The sequence below is a fragment of the Perca fluviatilis genome, chromosome 22, assembly GCF_010015445.1.
Source record: "Perca fluviatilis chromosome 22, GENO_Pfluv_1.0, whole genome shotgun sequence".
Taxonomy (NCBI): Eukaryota; Metazoa; Chordata; class Actinopteri; order Perciformes; family Percidae; genus Perca; species Perca fluviatilis.
This window is the reverse complement of record NC_053133.1, coordinates 20,999,253-21,015,762: the sequence shown is the minus strand read 5'-3', so window position 1 is coordinate 21,015,762 and position 16,510 is coordinate 20,999,253.

Here is a 16,510-nt window from a genome sequence, read left to right as displayed (position 1 = left end):
TGTTTTTTGTACACGCTGTGACTCTACAAATCACAACATGTAAATAGGAACATGTTGGCGTTATTTTGTCACTTATTTGGAGCAGTAGGATTACTGGAACCAGTCACCTGCCTGTTCTGTGATGGGCTGATGCCGCTGGAGCCGTCAGACAGCGTTACAGCACGCACGGAGATGAGAAGGGTATGTATCGACTTGTCTTACTCTGGGGGTTACGGTGAATAAGCTAAATTCCCAATAAGTCGGCGTGCTCCTTTAAAATGAATGCCAAATTAAACCAAAAGAAAGCTATGCAGTCCCATCTAAACCGAGAACGGTGAAATGTCTGGCTGAGTCCTTCCTGTGTTTGAATATTGGCTGTTGATTAACACCGAAAATCATCATCAGCAGTATTCAACAGATTACATTCCTTTACTCTAAAGAGACTTTCACTAGCAAGTACCATGCCACAACAATATGTTATTTTTAAGATTTAATTAAAGTTCAGGAAGTATTGGATGTTGAGAAAGATAAATGGATTTAGAGGGGCTAGGTCAAGGTTAAGGTCTGTTAGGCTAATCTGACAGGACGTAGCCTACTGAAGACCGAGCGGAGGGAGACTCAGTGTGGTGGGTTCCATCTCAGGTGTGTTCCCACCCGAGCTGATTACATACAAGCCCCCCAGACGGTACCCAGAATGAGACATGAGAGAGGTATACACCAGATTGAATAGGTAGGAATGAAGGGAGAAGCGAAGGGAGAATGAAGAGAAGTGGGAAGGGATGAGGTAGTAAGGAAACTTCGGAGACAAACAATGTAGGATGGGTTGACAAGGTAGGCTTGACAGGTGATTAGAGGTGTCGTTGAGGCATGGCCCTGCTCTCATACCTAAGTTATGAACTTCACATGATTGCTTGAAACTGTGAATAAGTGAATAGACTTCTATAGGTTGTAAAAAATACACCCAACAAGATGAAATGTCACCAAACTCCGCCTCTTCCTGCTATCTCAAGCTACCTGACGAAAGGCTACAAAAAAGTGTTGTTTGTGTGTTAAAGGGGTGATAGAATGATTATATAGGGTATTTCACACTGTTTCTTAAGATCTCCTAATAGGGTATTTAACATTGGTTGGGCTGAAAATGGCCCAGGTGCTATTTTTTTGGCCCTTATGCATCCCTGTGTAATGGCTCTATTTGGAACGACAGCTTTTCTTCCAAATATCGTATGCTCATGAATATTTAGATGAGCTGCGCGCTGACTGGTTGAGAAACCACATACACAATACATTGGAGACGATACAGCAGGTCTCATATTTTAGACACACACACACACACACACACACACACACACTGCTGCCCTGCGCACAGCGCACACACACACACTGACACACGCACACACCGCTGCACACCGCACACAAACACAGACACACTGTCTGTTACATGCCCAGACATGCCCAGGCGCGAGCTGCGGCTAAAACAGCCGAGACAAAATAAAAAAGTTTCAACACTTTCATTATAACTATAGTGTTGTTGTAACGTTACTCTTGCGACATAAAAAAAACTCCACCAAAGAATTACAACTCACCTCGTAGCTAGTAAGCGCAGGGAGCGGAGAGTGAACCCCTGCAAGCCTGTCTTCTGCAAGTGCCTCTGCAGCGCTGCGTTAGATCCACAAGTCCCTCTCGTCCGATATACTCTTTCTAAACCCTTTTCTCTGGGCCAGTAGGCTATTCCATTGTACAGTCTGGAACACTGCATTTACGACCGTGGACGACGTGGTTCTTTTTTAATATCCTTGCAAAACCTCCAAACTTGCTTATTTTCTAAAGTACACAGCGCAGCTCATGTGGGAGATCCTGACAGAGCTCCAGCTCAGCGGGTCTGTGAAGGGGAGAGGCCGACAGGGAAGGCAGCAAACCCGGCCAGCAGCCGCCACCTGTCCCGGCAGATTGTGGAGCTCGTAAAGTCCGACACTGTCTTACCAAATTTGCAATTTGCCATCAATTTTCATAAAACGGCCCATATTTGAGCTTTTCATAGTTGATTTCTCGCATAAAAAAGTCTCAGAAGTGAATTTTGTAATGGAATAGCAGAGATCTGCACGACCTAGATTTAGAAGACTAACTGACCTCAGATCAGTTAGTGGCCTATGTAAATTTTGGGGCGTTACAAAGATAGAAGGTAGAGCCAAATGAGGAGGAATTGAGAAGTTGACGTCAACTTTTAGCTTTGTTTAGATACGCCCGTTTTCAGCAGCAGTTTCAAATTGTGAGATTTGCAGAGGAAAGAGGTGTCAATGGGATTTTGAGGTCCTATGTATGTCCTATTTACCATGTAAATTTTGTCATTTTTCAACTATGAAAATCGGTTTTGCATTCTATCACCCCTTTAACAAGTCTGCCTCCCTAATTTTCATGTTGAGATATGATCACAATGCTGGCATAATCAAGATAAGAAAAAATCATATTAATATCAGATGTAAATGCAAAGACAAGCCAGTGATCAGATCCAGATAAATCCAGATACAAACTGCATATTTAATAACAGGTGTAAACAACACATTTGATTATAATCAAATGAAGACACTGGTAGTCACATGTTCAGTGTATCTAACAGGCAAAGGTTAAAGAGAGGCTGTGACAGCGACAGGCAGCCATGTCAATCATGGTAGTGATGCCATGGTAGTAATGCCAAACAGGAAGTTATAGGAGAGAGAGACCCGACTCAATTGCAGAATGTCAGCACACTCCTGATGAAGATGTTTAGACGTCCAGGGAAAAAGGAATAGCCTAAGTGTTTTAACACCCTGCCATTATAAGTCAAGCGATAGTGAACATTTGTCTCCAACAGTAAATGTCAAGGGCAGAGGCAAAGTCAGAGGAATGAGCCTATATACTGTAAAATAAGCCATTTGTCCCTGTTCTGCATCCCATTACAGAGGCTCCAATTTGTAGCCGCAGCACAGCACCGTAGAGGAAGAAGAGGGGGAAAATATCCTCTATCACCTTTTACAGCCCACATTATCTCTAAAAAGCCGCCATGCAACACTGTTCCAGTCCTCTTTTGCATTTTGGAAGCATCCTGAGGAGGTAGAGTGGATAATAGCGTTAGATTTTTGATTTGAATCAATGGTTTGTTCAAATGGCTAACATCATAACAGATTAACTCTGCTCTGTTTTTCTTTTCACTTACCTGCCGGAAATCTTCTAACTGGAATGATCAGATAAAAACTGGCTTGCTGCCGGATCTTTATGGAAATCCTGCAAATGGGAAGAGGAATTTCAGAACTCACAAAGGGATAGTATATCTTTTGCAGTTTGATCTTCTGTTGCTGAAATAGCCTTAGATTCAAGCAATGTTACTTACGCTACAGTGTTCTCTATATTTAGTCCATCTTGATCAATCCGCGATGATCGAGCCATTTTCTGGCTACAGGCATTAGTGCGGCCATTTAAACTTTCTCTGATGCAGCACTTTCTGTGTAAGTGGACAATTTTGCTGACTTTCCTCTTGCAGGTCGATGATGAATTGGATTCTAAGTAAACAGTGATGAAGCACCTTAAGCAGTCAGTATTGGCATTCATAAACCCCACTCTATATACTGGCCTTTCCTAATCTTCAGTGACAAATATACATAGGAGCACCTTTGGGGCACCTTTGACAGAAGCATTGTGTGCACCTGAGATGAAACCCTCTCCCCCTGGTGGATCAGCCAGCCAACCTGACCTCTGTGCACCTTTCTGCCTCCTGTTTGCCATTTTTGGACTATATTTTCACAGTAATCCACTCATCTGACAGTATCTTCAAGTCTTTTCATAATAATCTTTAATAAGGATGACCTTTGATGCCACAGACAGCTTCACTGGGCCGTCTGATTTCTTCTCAGCATGTCGACAGGCTAGTAATCCTCCACTCTTATCTTGGCTCCCTCTGATATCAAGGCTTAGTTTTCTTCAGGCTGTGGCAGCTGTTAGTAATGAACTTGGCATTTTTACTCAAGCACATTGACAGTCAGAGTTAGGATTGATTGTCAAAACGTTAAAAGGAAATGTCTGTTTTGATGATATGACACTACGTCACTCACAAGTTCACACAAATTGTGTTAACCCTCTTCATCAGAATCACAAGCAGTTCTGCAGCACTGTCATTTCACAAAGGATGGCAATTGTATTCACAAGTGTGCCAACAGATATTTCAGTGTTCAAACATTCACCATGTCGCTTCTCTAAGAGAAATATCAGGAAATTTCAGGACAATGCTTCCTGTTGGGTAATAAAACTTAACATATACAAGAGTAATATGTCCCTGAATTTCCCGTCAGGGCAGTTTGTGTCAGCCTGTGCCTTCGCCACAGTGCTGACCAGTGGAAAGCAAGCTGAGCTGATAGATGGTTGAGCTGCAGGCATCTAGGACTGCCAAGCATCAGTGCTCAGCTCACTCCAGTCTCATGCTTGCAGCCCTGGGATATGCCGAAGAGGAGAGCTATTGGAGCACTACCAGTATTCTCAGAGATTATAATGTCATTACAAGCTTGTACCATTGAAAATAGTACTCGGAAACACACACCAAGAATGTGCACTTTAAATGAAAATACATGCAGCTAAATTTAGAAAGATGTGCCAGTGCTGTAGGGAAGACAGACAGGTAATATATTAATATTCACATCATGGTTGTCATAGCCAGTCATAGTCATGCAGGTCTCAGCACTCAGCCAACATAATACTCTTGTGTCCAGCAATAGTCTTATGAACGGGCATTAGTCTTGGCTCATTTAGGACATGATAATCTGGAGGGCATTACAAATTCTGTTTTTTGACATTCTTGGAATTAAGACAAAAAGAGAAAAAAAAGAGTAGCTGGTGAAAAATCCACGTGGCAACATGGTGACAAACACGCAATAAGGTGGCAGCCACACAGTGGGAAAAAATAAAAAGTCCTGGCAAGACATTTCAAGGCCATTCCTAGTAATCAGCATCCACAGCTGTTTGCTCCAGAGAAGACACCAAGTGGCACTGAGAACAAGCCTGCACCATATGTGTGACCCATTAGTGCTCAATGTTTTAATTACTGTACAAATCAGCTGTGTTTCTACATTGGGATGGGACAGGTGAATATATACACTCCTGGCTCACCAGTAACAGATGGTGGAGTTAAATTGAGGTGTTTAGGTCTTTTTGGTCAAGGGGAATGAATTTAACAGGTCCTGCACAGTGGTATAACCTTAAGCCACCAAAAATAATTGAACTGAAACAATCCCCAAAATAATCTGTGCTCGGCTCTGTGTCTAGTGGTCGAACAACATTGCATGGTGTCTTTTTCTTTTGCTCCCTTCCTGCCAATTGAAGCAATGCCAACCTGTAATTCTCTTCTCTCCTCCAGATCCCCACACTGACATCAAGTGAAACAAGTCCATCCCTCCTGCCTTCGAAGGCAAGCTGCCAAATTGTTTCATTAGCATGCCTCTGGAGGAACTAGGCCAGGCAAAAACGTTGCTCATTCTCTGCAAGTCAGATGGGGAAGTGCTACTGCAACAAGGCACCACGGAGAGTCACTTTAGCAGTGTGATTCAATTGCAATAGGTGTGAACAAATGATACATGGCTACATACAGATGAGACCATTGTAAAGTTCCACTTTTAATACAATCTCACTGAACTATCTCCATGCCCTTTTGACCATACCCCTGAGAGGAACTCGGAGAGAGAAATCTTTTCAGCTTTACGAATTGTCGGGTAACTAGTCAACTGAGTGATAGTCGAGTTTTATGTTGCAACATACTGGTTTGGCCCAAGAATGAATTGACAGCATCATTAAAGTAGGTTGAGGCAGGATAAATGTGTGCAGGGGGACTGAAAACTCTACCACTGCATTGCCTGATATGTAGGAAATAATACCAGTTTGGAAAGAACCCACACACACTTGTTTAATACTATATAATATATACTATAATCATGCACTTGGTTTCATGGAGTATACATTCCTATTGTTAGCTAACATTAAGTTCAATGACATTTCCCCTTAGCCTGCTTTTAAAATGAGACTAGCTTATGGTGGATGTTAGCTTATGCTAGCAAACTTTAGGTAGATATTTTAAACAGATAATTTGCTGACTTTCATACATTTCTCTGCTTGTGCAAGCTGCACTTTGTTTAAGCATTAACAGAATCCCGTTATTGTCATTTGTGGCCACAGCCCCAGATGTTGTTACTTCACCTCACTTAGGTATTTTTTTTTATTATTTGCCATGGGAGCACTAGTATGTATACAATGCTACAAACGCCAGCAGCATGACAAGGCTTTGAAATCTTTGAAATTTTGGGTAAAACATTGTGCTCGTCACTGTCACTTTTTACCCAGCTGTCCAATCATAGTAGAGGAGTGGTGAGACAAATACCACAAAGACCAACCGTCATATCCTACATAGTCTTGCTTGTAGGATATGAGTCCACAGTGCGGAGGAGGGTCTGGCTAGTCCACACAGCATTCCAGGATGGGGGAAAAATGTGTTCTGGTTTATTGGTATTTCTTTTTAAACCAATCACAATCGTCATGGGCGACGCTAACCCCCAATTTCCACCGGTTGCAGAATGTCTGCGGATCCGCTCCGGAACGGCAGCGGAGTCATTAAAGTTAATGTGTGTATTTCCACTGACTGCAGAATGGCTGCGTTCTGACTCGGGCACAGCTCCGGCTGTCCGCAGCCCTCCGGAGCAGATACGCAGAGCTTCTACTTTTGCCGGACGCCGGAAAGGTCCACAGCAATTCAGCACATTTTAGATTGTGCGGGACAGGAAGTTGAGCACAGAAGCAAAATAAAACATCTGGTTAACTTTCTAAATAAAATACACTGTGCTCATGACGGATCATATTTCCCTGCACTACACCTTGAAAACACAGCACACAGTTGTTTCCCCTCTACTCCTCTGGATGGAAACAAACTGTTGTTGGTTTTGTGGATTTATTCTACCTGAATTCGCGAGATCTTGTGTGTCCTCGTGACTTCATCTGTCAGTCATGGCCGCAGCCATAATGCAACAAATCCGGACCTGGTGGGTATTGACGGACGGCGGAGCACGAAGCCGAGACGCAGCAGAGCCAGTCCACAGTTCTGCATTCGGTGGAAATCCCCAGTAAGCTCCTCACGGAGCCACTGCAAAATAGCCTCAAGAAGGAACTTGTTTTTTGTGAAACATGTAGTTTTAAAAGTTGTTTTAGTCATGCAACAACAGAAAACTGAGATTGGACATATAGTCTAGCTAGCTGTCTGGATTTACCTTGAAGAAATCTGAGTAGCAGTTAACCATAGTCCTCATAAATCCACCGGAGTTTCCAACACAAAGAAAGCAGAATGAAACGGACATCGGCGAAAATACATGCATCCGGTGGAATTTCCTGCGGCACCAGAGCAATCCCGGAAGTGGAACGTCGAGGATATACAGTGCCTTGCGAAAGTATTCGGCCCCCTTGAACTTTTCGACCTTTTGCCACATTTCAGGCCTCAAACATAAAGATATAAAACTGTAATTTTTTGTGAAGAATCAACAACAAGTGGGACACAATCATGAAGTGGAACGAAATTTATTGGATATTTCAAACCTTTTAAACAAATAAAAAACTGAAATATTGGGCGTGCAAAATTATTCAGCCCCCTTAAGTTAATACTTTGTAGCGCCACCTTTTGCTGCGATTACAGCTGTAAGTCGCTTGGGGTATGTCTCTATCAGTTTTGCACATCGAGAGACTGACATTTTTGCCCATTCCTCCTTGCAAAACAGCTCGAGCTCAGTGAGGTTGGATGGAGAGCGTTTGTGAACAGCAGTTTTCAGTTCTTTCCACAGATTCTCGATTGGATTCAGGTCTGGACTTTGACTTGGCCATTCTAACACCTGGATATGTTTATTTGTGAACCATTCCATTGTAGATTTTGCTTTATGTTTTGGATCATTGTCTTGTTGGAAGACAAATCTCCGTCCCAGTCTCAGGTCTTTTGTAGACTCCATCAGGTTTTCTTCCAGAAAGGTCCTGTATTTGGCTCCATCCATCTTCCCATCAATTTTAACCATCTTCCCTGTCCCTGCTGAAGAAAAGCAGGCCCAAACCATGATGCTGCCACCACCATGTTTGACAGTGGGGATGGTGTGTTCAGGGTGATGAGCTGTGTTGCTTTTACGCCAAACATAACGTTTTGCATTGTTGCCAAAACGTTCGATTTTGGTTTCATCTGACCACAGCACCTTCTTCCACATGTTTGGTGTGTCTCCCAGGTGGCTTTTGGCAAACTTTAAACGACACTTTTTGTGGATATCTTTAAGAAATTGCTTTCTTCTTGCCACTCTTCCATAAAGGCCAGATTTGTGCAGTATACGACTGATTGTTGTCCTATGGACAGAGTCTCCCACCTCAGCTGTAGATCTCTGCAGTTCATCCAGAGTGATCATGGGCCTCTTGGCTGCATCTCTGATCAGTCTTCTCCTTGTATGAGCTGAAAGTTTAGAGGGACGGCCCGGGTCTTCATAGATTTGCAGTGGTCTGACACTCCTTCCATTTCAATATTATCGCTTGCACAGTGCTCCTTGGGATGTTTAAAGCTTGGGAAATCTTTTTGTATCCAAATCCGGCTTTAAACTTCTCCACAACAGTATCTCGGACCTGCCTGGTGTGGTCCTTGTTCTTCATGATGCTCTCTGCGCTTTACACGGACCTCTGAGACTATCACAGAGCAGGTGCATTTATACGGAGACTTGATTACACACAGCTGGATTCTATTTATCATCATTAGTCATTTAGGTCAACATTGGATCATTCAGAGATCCTCACTGAACTTCTGGAGAGAGTTTGCTGCACTGAAAGTAAAGGGGCTGAATAATTTTGCACGCCCACTTTTTCAGTTTTTTATTTGTTAAAAAAGTTTGAAATAACCAATGAATTTCGTTCCACTTCATAATTGGGACCCACTTGTTGTTGATTCTACACAAAAAATTACAGTTTTATATCTTTATGTTTGAGGCCTGAAATGTGGCAAAAGGTCGAAACGTTCAAGGGGGCCGAATACTTTCGCAAGGCACTGTATACTTCCTCCTTCATGTACAAGTGCTGAACAACAGCTCTCGATTACTGTACTGTTTACTGTAAACTGTACTGTAGTGTAAAAACTGTAGCAGCACAATGATGAATTCAATCATATCTACAAGGAGGAATGTGTTATTTCTTGTTAAATAAATTACATAGTCTCATTTTAATATTTTCTAGTGAAGATCAGTTGATTAATGTTTCTGTTAGGGCTGATGTCTTCATGTTTCTCTTAATACATGCATAATGGCACTTAACTTATTGTCATAACATGATACCTATATTTATTGTATTGCACGTGCTTACTAGACCAATATATGCTTTCTGTTTAGCACATTGTTATATTATCATAATGTCCAAAAAAGTCAATATACGTCTTTTACCTGTTTATTAGTATTCATTGCATGTGCTAAAGTGAAACTGAATCTTTTAATAAATCATTACTTTGAGTGACCAACTAGGTAATGTGAACTGTAAGATTTAGTCCATATTGAGGTGATGAGGTTAGACAGCAGTGATAATGTCAACCAGAAAGGTGGGACCTGACAAACCTGATCTCAGCAGCAGGGAGAGCATCTCCAACCACAGTAAATTCACTGTTTTTACTGCTTCACCACACTGCATACAGATTGACATAATTGACTTTAAAAAAGAAGATATAATTGCAGATTTCAGCTTTAAGTTAATGTCACAAAAATGTCACATATCCTCCACCTGCTCCTACTTGTTATAAATATTCAGTAATTTCACCACTGACTCTCCTCAGAAACGTTGCACTTAGGCATTACTATTTGGCTTGGGTATTCAAGGATAATTCTGGTTATTTTACACTTATTTTTCATTATGAATGTGTGTGCTGCTTGCCCGTAGTACGCTCCAACTGCCGAAATCAAAAAGCGATTGAAGCACATGCTTTCAACGCGCAGTTATAATTCCCACACTGCATGCAAATTTCTTCTTAAAGGGGAACATTGATGAAGAGTCTGAAGAACTGAACAACTTAGTGACTCCATCCCCTGTACATGGAGCAGGCGTCGCCTGGCTGCTGTGATATTTTCTCTAACAATGTTGGCTTGCAATCCAAACCAGCAGCATTCACACTGCAGTCCCACAACTTTAAATATCTGTGTTGAAACAATTATTACAGTGTTTGAAATATAATAATGTATATGATGCCTATTCTAGCATTACTCATACCCTTTTCTGTTTAATACACTGGTTCACTATTCACTACTACTACTTTGATAGTTGCAAATAAAGTGGAGAGATGTGTGTTTTTACTGCTGTAGTAGTTTGTTTCTGTTGCCATACAATATTTCTAGTATTTTCCCACAGTAATGTTAGAATCCATAGTAATCAGTGTGAATTCCAGACAACAGCTGGCCATGCAGTGTGAAAGATAAAACTACTAACTTTTCACAGCCACATTTAAAGCCTGCGAGGGGGCGTGTTTGACAGATTTAGAGAGTATCACTTTAATGAAGGGCACAGTGTCTCCTTTACACTGAGTGTATACATTTTCTATCAAATTTGTATTTAAATTATATCAGACAGACATGACTTTAACATGGAATTGTTTTGACAGTGAAGTCTGATATTGTTTGTTCCCTAAGGCAAGCCTGAGAGGACAGAATTACACATTAGCTGTTTTCTCATCTCCACACCTGCATTTCCACTAGTGGCAAACTGTGTCTGCTGGTGCATGCCTTTAAGCCATTTTTTCATACATCTGAATGTGAAAGTACTTTTTAGTGAGAAAAAAGCATAGCAGTGACTGAAGGTAGATGCGGAGGTGGTGGGAGAGTCTTTTTGCAGCCTGCTGAGAATCTCATCAAATACAAAAGAAAAACAAATTAGGCTGTATGCATCATCACTGTTATGACAATAAGTGGTAACATGGACGTACAGCATCAGTGCAAATCAAAAACCACTCACTTGTCATGCACCGTAAGCTGCATGTCAACTAGGAAAAAAATTAATTTGCTGTTTTAGATGTATTTGACACACAGAATTCTAAGCACTATCAAATCTTTTTTGGTTCAAGGCACGAAACAAGGTGGAGATGTTTGCACAAAATCGGTTGTGTAAGGCTCTTGATTTGCAAGGACATATTGTATTGTATAAGTTTGCTTTAAAGTGGTGAACACATGACAGTGATGCACAAATTTGACTGCAGAAGAACAGGTAGAAGAGTGACGGCTATTATTAGCCCGGAAAGACTCTCGACTCCCTGATGACAGAAGGACAGATGAACCTCTCTTCAGTCCTTGACACCTTATTTAAATGTCGAAGAGGAACATGTCTGAACATTAGTTCACTATTTCTTTGCTATGCTCTGTTGCTTGTCACTTAGCATTCACAGTGTGAGACAAAAGAGTCTGTTTCAATCCCCATTCAACTGTACAGCCTTGTAGAGAGTGAATTTAAAGAACTGATTTCTTATTTCTGTCTTTCGAATGGGTATTCAAATCATAACTGGAAAGAATAAAAAAAAAAATCATGAATGATTTGTCTTCCTGGTTTGCTATCAATCAAACAAACCAGGAAGACAGGCGGAGCACTCTTCAACTGTGCCCCAATTACATACTAATATAACGTTGGATATGTAGCTTGAGGGATTGGTGGTGTTCATGTGAATGAAATGACAAAATAGTAAATATATTCACTATTATATATTAATAATAGTCAATATATAAAAAAATGTCAGAACCACACTAAAATCACTTGGTTTGTGAATGTACCTTTCCACAATGCAACACATATTACAACTACACACAGCAGGAAAACAATCAAATCAAAAAGTAATAAATCCTCATTGTAGTTTTTTTTTAATTAAATTGGTTTCGGAGAGAGCACTTTGCCATTGTGTTGCAATTGTACAAACACAATCAAATATGTAGTCTTAACAATAAAGTTCATATTTGTGCTGTTGAAAAGGGTCGAACAAAACAACTGCAGATATCTATATGTTCTCTTACTGTCTGTATGTACTCTTACCATTGACAATGATACTTTGTTACATCAGTATAACCCTGAAAGTAACATACTCCAGTCACTCTGGGCTATATGTTTCTCTTTTTTTAGTCAAGGCCAGGACAAACACCTCCAAATTCACTCAATCTGGATTCACACCAGACTCCCCTGTTACTGTTTAAGAGATATGAATTAAAATCACCCTGCAGAGTGGCAGAATTAATGAACAATAATAATTAAAAGTGTCATTGGAAAGATAATAATAGAATAATAGATAGAATAACATGGAAAGACTACTAGAATATTTTACTCAAGCACAAGTCAAAATATTGTGTGCTTAAAGAGAGATACTTCAGTTTTTACATGTGTGACAACGCTCCTCTGTTCTCCTCTGGACAGTTAGCGTGTTTCTTCTATGTTGATAGCGTAGTGGCGGTGCGCCACGGTAAAATTTCCAGCGCCACGGTATCAGAAATAGGGCAGACGCACAACAGGGTTTCCGCTATGTACACCACGCACCACCGTTCCTTCGGCTGTTTATGAAAAGTGATAAAGTTGTAGAGCCGTCTGCTCTACTGAACTCAAGCGAACTGTCATTCGCTCTCTCTCCCCCTAGGGTGAGCAGAGCAACTGGAACAGTGACAGGACGTCATCACTCGCGAAGTCACGGCAACTAAATAAACAACAGGGCGATTACTAGCTTCACTCAATAAGTGATAAACAGCGACGAAAGCCGCGACATGAAATCCGCACTCCCACGGGTCCCGTGAAATTTGACAGCAATAGTTTATTGGAAAATAGTGTTGGGCACACTGACTTTGATGAATTTACCATTTATCAGACCCCAGATGAGACAAGAAGCTAATGTTAGCTAACGCTGCTGTGACGGTCCCTCTGCCTCTGACTCCCGTTGCAGGAGAACACTGTATTCCTCCGACACGCTGTATTAATGTTACTGTTTTAAAACCGTTTTCCAGGTTAGAGGGGGTGCATGCCGCTCAAAACCAACATGAAAAACATAGCTAGTAATGTTCACTCAGCGTTTAATTTTGTTGTTAAACTGTGTGTAAAATGAGCATTGACGTTAAATCACCCTACGGTACCGTCTATTTGCTGGATGGCTTCAAGGTAACTTTCGGCAGCTAACATTAGCAGGTAAGCCTGTACACTGACGTCCAATTTACCCCCCTGCCACCGCTGAAAAAAATTCTAGAGGAAACACTGCTGTTGTAGCCTTCTCACCTGTCTGGATGACATTCTGTGAGCTTTGAGCCCCACGAGGTCCTCCACCATCTGCTCCAGGTTCAACTTCTCTCCTTGTTCATTCTCAAAGCAACATATTAACCAGTCCATTCAGCCTCTCTGTTCCACTGCACTCCTCAAAGTTTTCACAAACAGCAGAGAGTCCTCAACTCACTGAAGGTAAAATGTCCTCAGTGAACACAAAAGTCACCATTGGTAAACATTTTGGGATGTAATCTTGTTAGCTAGCCACAACGTTGATTTGGGTCCCTTGGCGTTCTCGCCGTGTGATTAATTAAGGTAGATGCAACCTTTGTTAAACTCTGCCGAGGTACAATAGTGCTAACTTCAACCAATAATCCTTAATTGTATTGCATTGCATACAATACTTGATATAAAGTACTAATGTACAATTATTGATATATAAACAAAAACAACCTTGTTACAGTAACGCGAGTAAATGTACTGTACTACAGTGTATTATGTAGTTTAAGTACACAACACAAGTTGAGAAATACATGAGTATTGAGTATTTACAACACTAAATACAAAAATTAAAGTTACAGTTCAGGAAAAAAGGTGTTTAGGGGGTAGGAGTTTAACAGTTAAAAAAACTCAGCTAATCTGCTAACCGGTGTGGATTAATTGGATTTTGTTGACAGAATAAGGTAACAACCACACAACTTTAATGGGATTTTAATTAAAATATTGCTAAATCCTGATCTTTGTATCATGTGGATTTTTCTTGTACTGCTGCTTTTAAATAAATCTAATAATCTATCTTAAATTCATGACATCGCGATTTTCCAAACAGAGCGCCACGCACTTTAAACCAGTAAGAAGATCACAGACAGAAATACAAAACTATTGTGTCTTTGGCAAAAAATGTTCTAGGAACCCATAACTCATAGTTAGACGATGGATGGAAATGTGTTATCAGGGCCAAAAGATTACAGGTACATTAACTACGGTCACACCAGCAACATTAGCAACCATATAAGACCAGACAATTATATATTACATTGCTTGATACATAAAAACAAGTTCATTAAATACTGATTTAGAAGTTAGATGCTTTGTAGAGCCTTCAGAAGCACCTCTGCACTTTTTTTCCCCCACAACAGATTCTGACAAAAATAAACAGCCCACAGTGAATCTTGCATTAAAACTGATGAGTCTATGTCCTGTGTTACATTCCCTGCACTGCATCACAACAAAGTAATTAAGTTACAGGGCACCTAATAAAATTATTGGAAAAACATTTCATAGTCTTAAAAGGGTTATCTCAGACAGCAGAAGGAGAGAAATTGTTACATTCTACAAGGTGAACATGAAGTGGCAAGAAAGTCATCCACATTACTGCCCTATTTCCTCTCCTTGAAAGGTCACATGAGGGTATGGATCCACTTGGCTGTCCTGCATTTCCCTTCAGCCCATGTCACGAAAGTTGAGACTCTTCGAGAAGTGACCGAATTACCACTTGCCTTGTGAATAATGCAGGCAGGATGTCAGTAACATAGGGTAGAGAGGGGTTTCTGCTGAGAACAGCAGGTGCCTTTCATCATCGTGACACAAGAAACAGAAACAAGTGAGACACAGCGGGGTGTTTGCTCAGCACAAAGATAAATAAAGCACATAAGTATGCATGCATGCATGTAGAGAGTGTGTGCATGTTTGTGTGCGTGTGTGTGTGTGTGTTTATGGATGTGTGTATTTGAGAGCGAGGGGAAGAGGGACAGAGTCACATCCTTGGGGAAATTACCTCCAGAATTTGGTATTGAGTGCACTTTACTGATGGAAACAGAAGCATTTTTGAGTGATCTGCCCAGCAGTGGAATTGAAGGGCAAATTGCTTTGGTGGTTTGCAAATGAGTACAAAATAACGCCAGTAAAGAAACTTGTAAACCAAGACTATTGTGTTTTCACGCCCATGAATAAGTAGAGGCTATCCCACTGACAATCAAGTTTGTGGATTTATTCCACTTTTTTCTTCAACAATCAGTGGTGGAAGACGGAATTGAGATATTTTACTTACAAGGGCCAGTGTGTAGGATTTAGGGGGATCTATTGGCAGAAATGGATTATAATATTCATAACTATGTTTTCATTTGTGTATATCAATCAATCATTAATTTTTTTTGTTACAAGAAATAATATGAGGTACAAAGCAGAATGTGGCTGTCAGATAGGCACACAGAAAAATAATCATCCGGTTGAATGGCACCAGCACTCAATCCAGCCAAGTCTCGGCTAAAGGACACCACAGTTCCCGACATCCCGCTGGAAACAGACACAGGCACAGAGGCCACCCGGCTCACTGTCTGACGTCTGCACACTGGCTAGCAGGATGTCCAGCAGAGAAGTTGCAATCAATTCCTCCATTGTCTGTGACGATGGCGTGGGAAAAATCATAAACAGCGCACAGTTAGTGACATGTTTTCCTTCATCCAGCTGTGGTTGGTCCACCAGAGACGGTAAGCAGAGCTAACGCAACAGGCTCGCTTTTGAACTCACTTGTGTTTGAAGCGGCGTTTTGCTTTCGAGTCTCTGCTAGCGTTGTGAGTAAACGGTAACGATGGCCGAACAAACGAAGAAAAGAGCGATGACTAAGGACTATGACTATCGCCATAGGTGCTGCCAAAGAGAACTAAACAGAGATCTTTGAGATTGTATCTTTAAGTAAAAGTACAGAAGTATTTGCACCCATATATAAGTACCGAAAGTACAAGTACTAATTATGCAAAATGGCCCATTTCAGATCATATTAATCAAAATCTAAGATGTAATAACTAAATCTATCTCAATAAATGTAGTGCAGTAGAAGTATAAAGTACAATACTTGAGTAAATTTACTTCCACGACTGCCAACAAATCGTACAATTATTTAAAAAAGCAGAATTGTCCTGGGTCCTTAAAAAAACTTCTTCCAATGCATTACTAATGAAGGAGTGCATTGAAGTTAAATAACTGTTAGCTTACATCACATGTAGAGTTATGTGTTTTGTCTTCGACTATCCGAGGCTATAGCACATCTTGCACTAATGAACCAAACTGTTGTAGGGGCACACTTAACACATGAAGCTGAAGAGCACTGGCACTCCCCTTTAAGGATCCAGTTTAACTTTTAATCACCCTTGAAATTCCCTTTGATATGTTACCGAGAGGAGAAGGAGAGAGGAGATGAGACAATGCAGGCTGTATGATGATGCCTGCTGCAGATAGCTCCTCTTTCTAATTACCTAAACTTCAG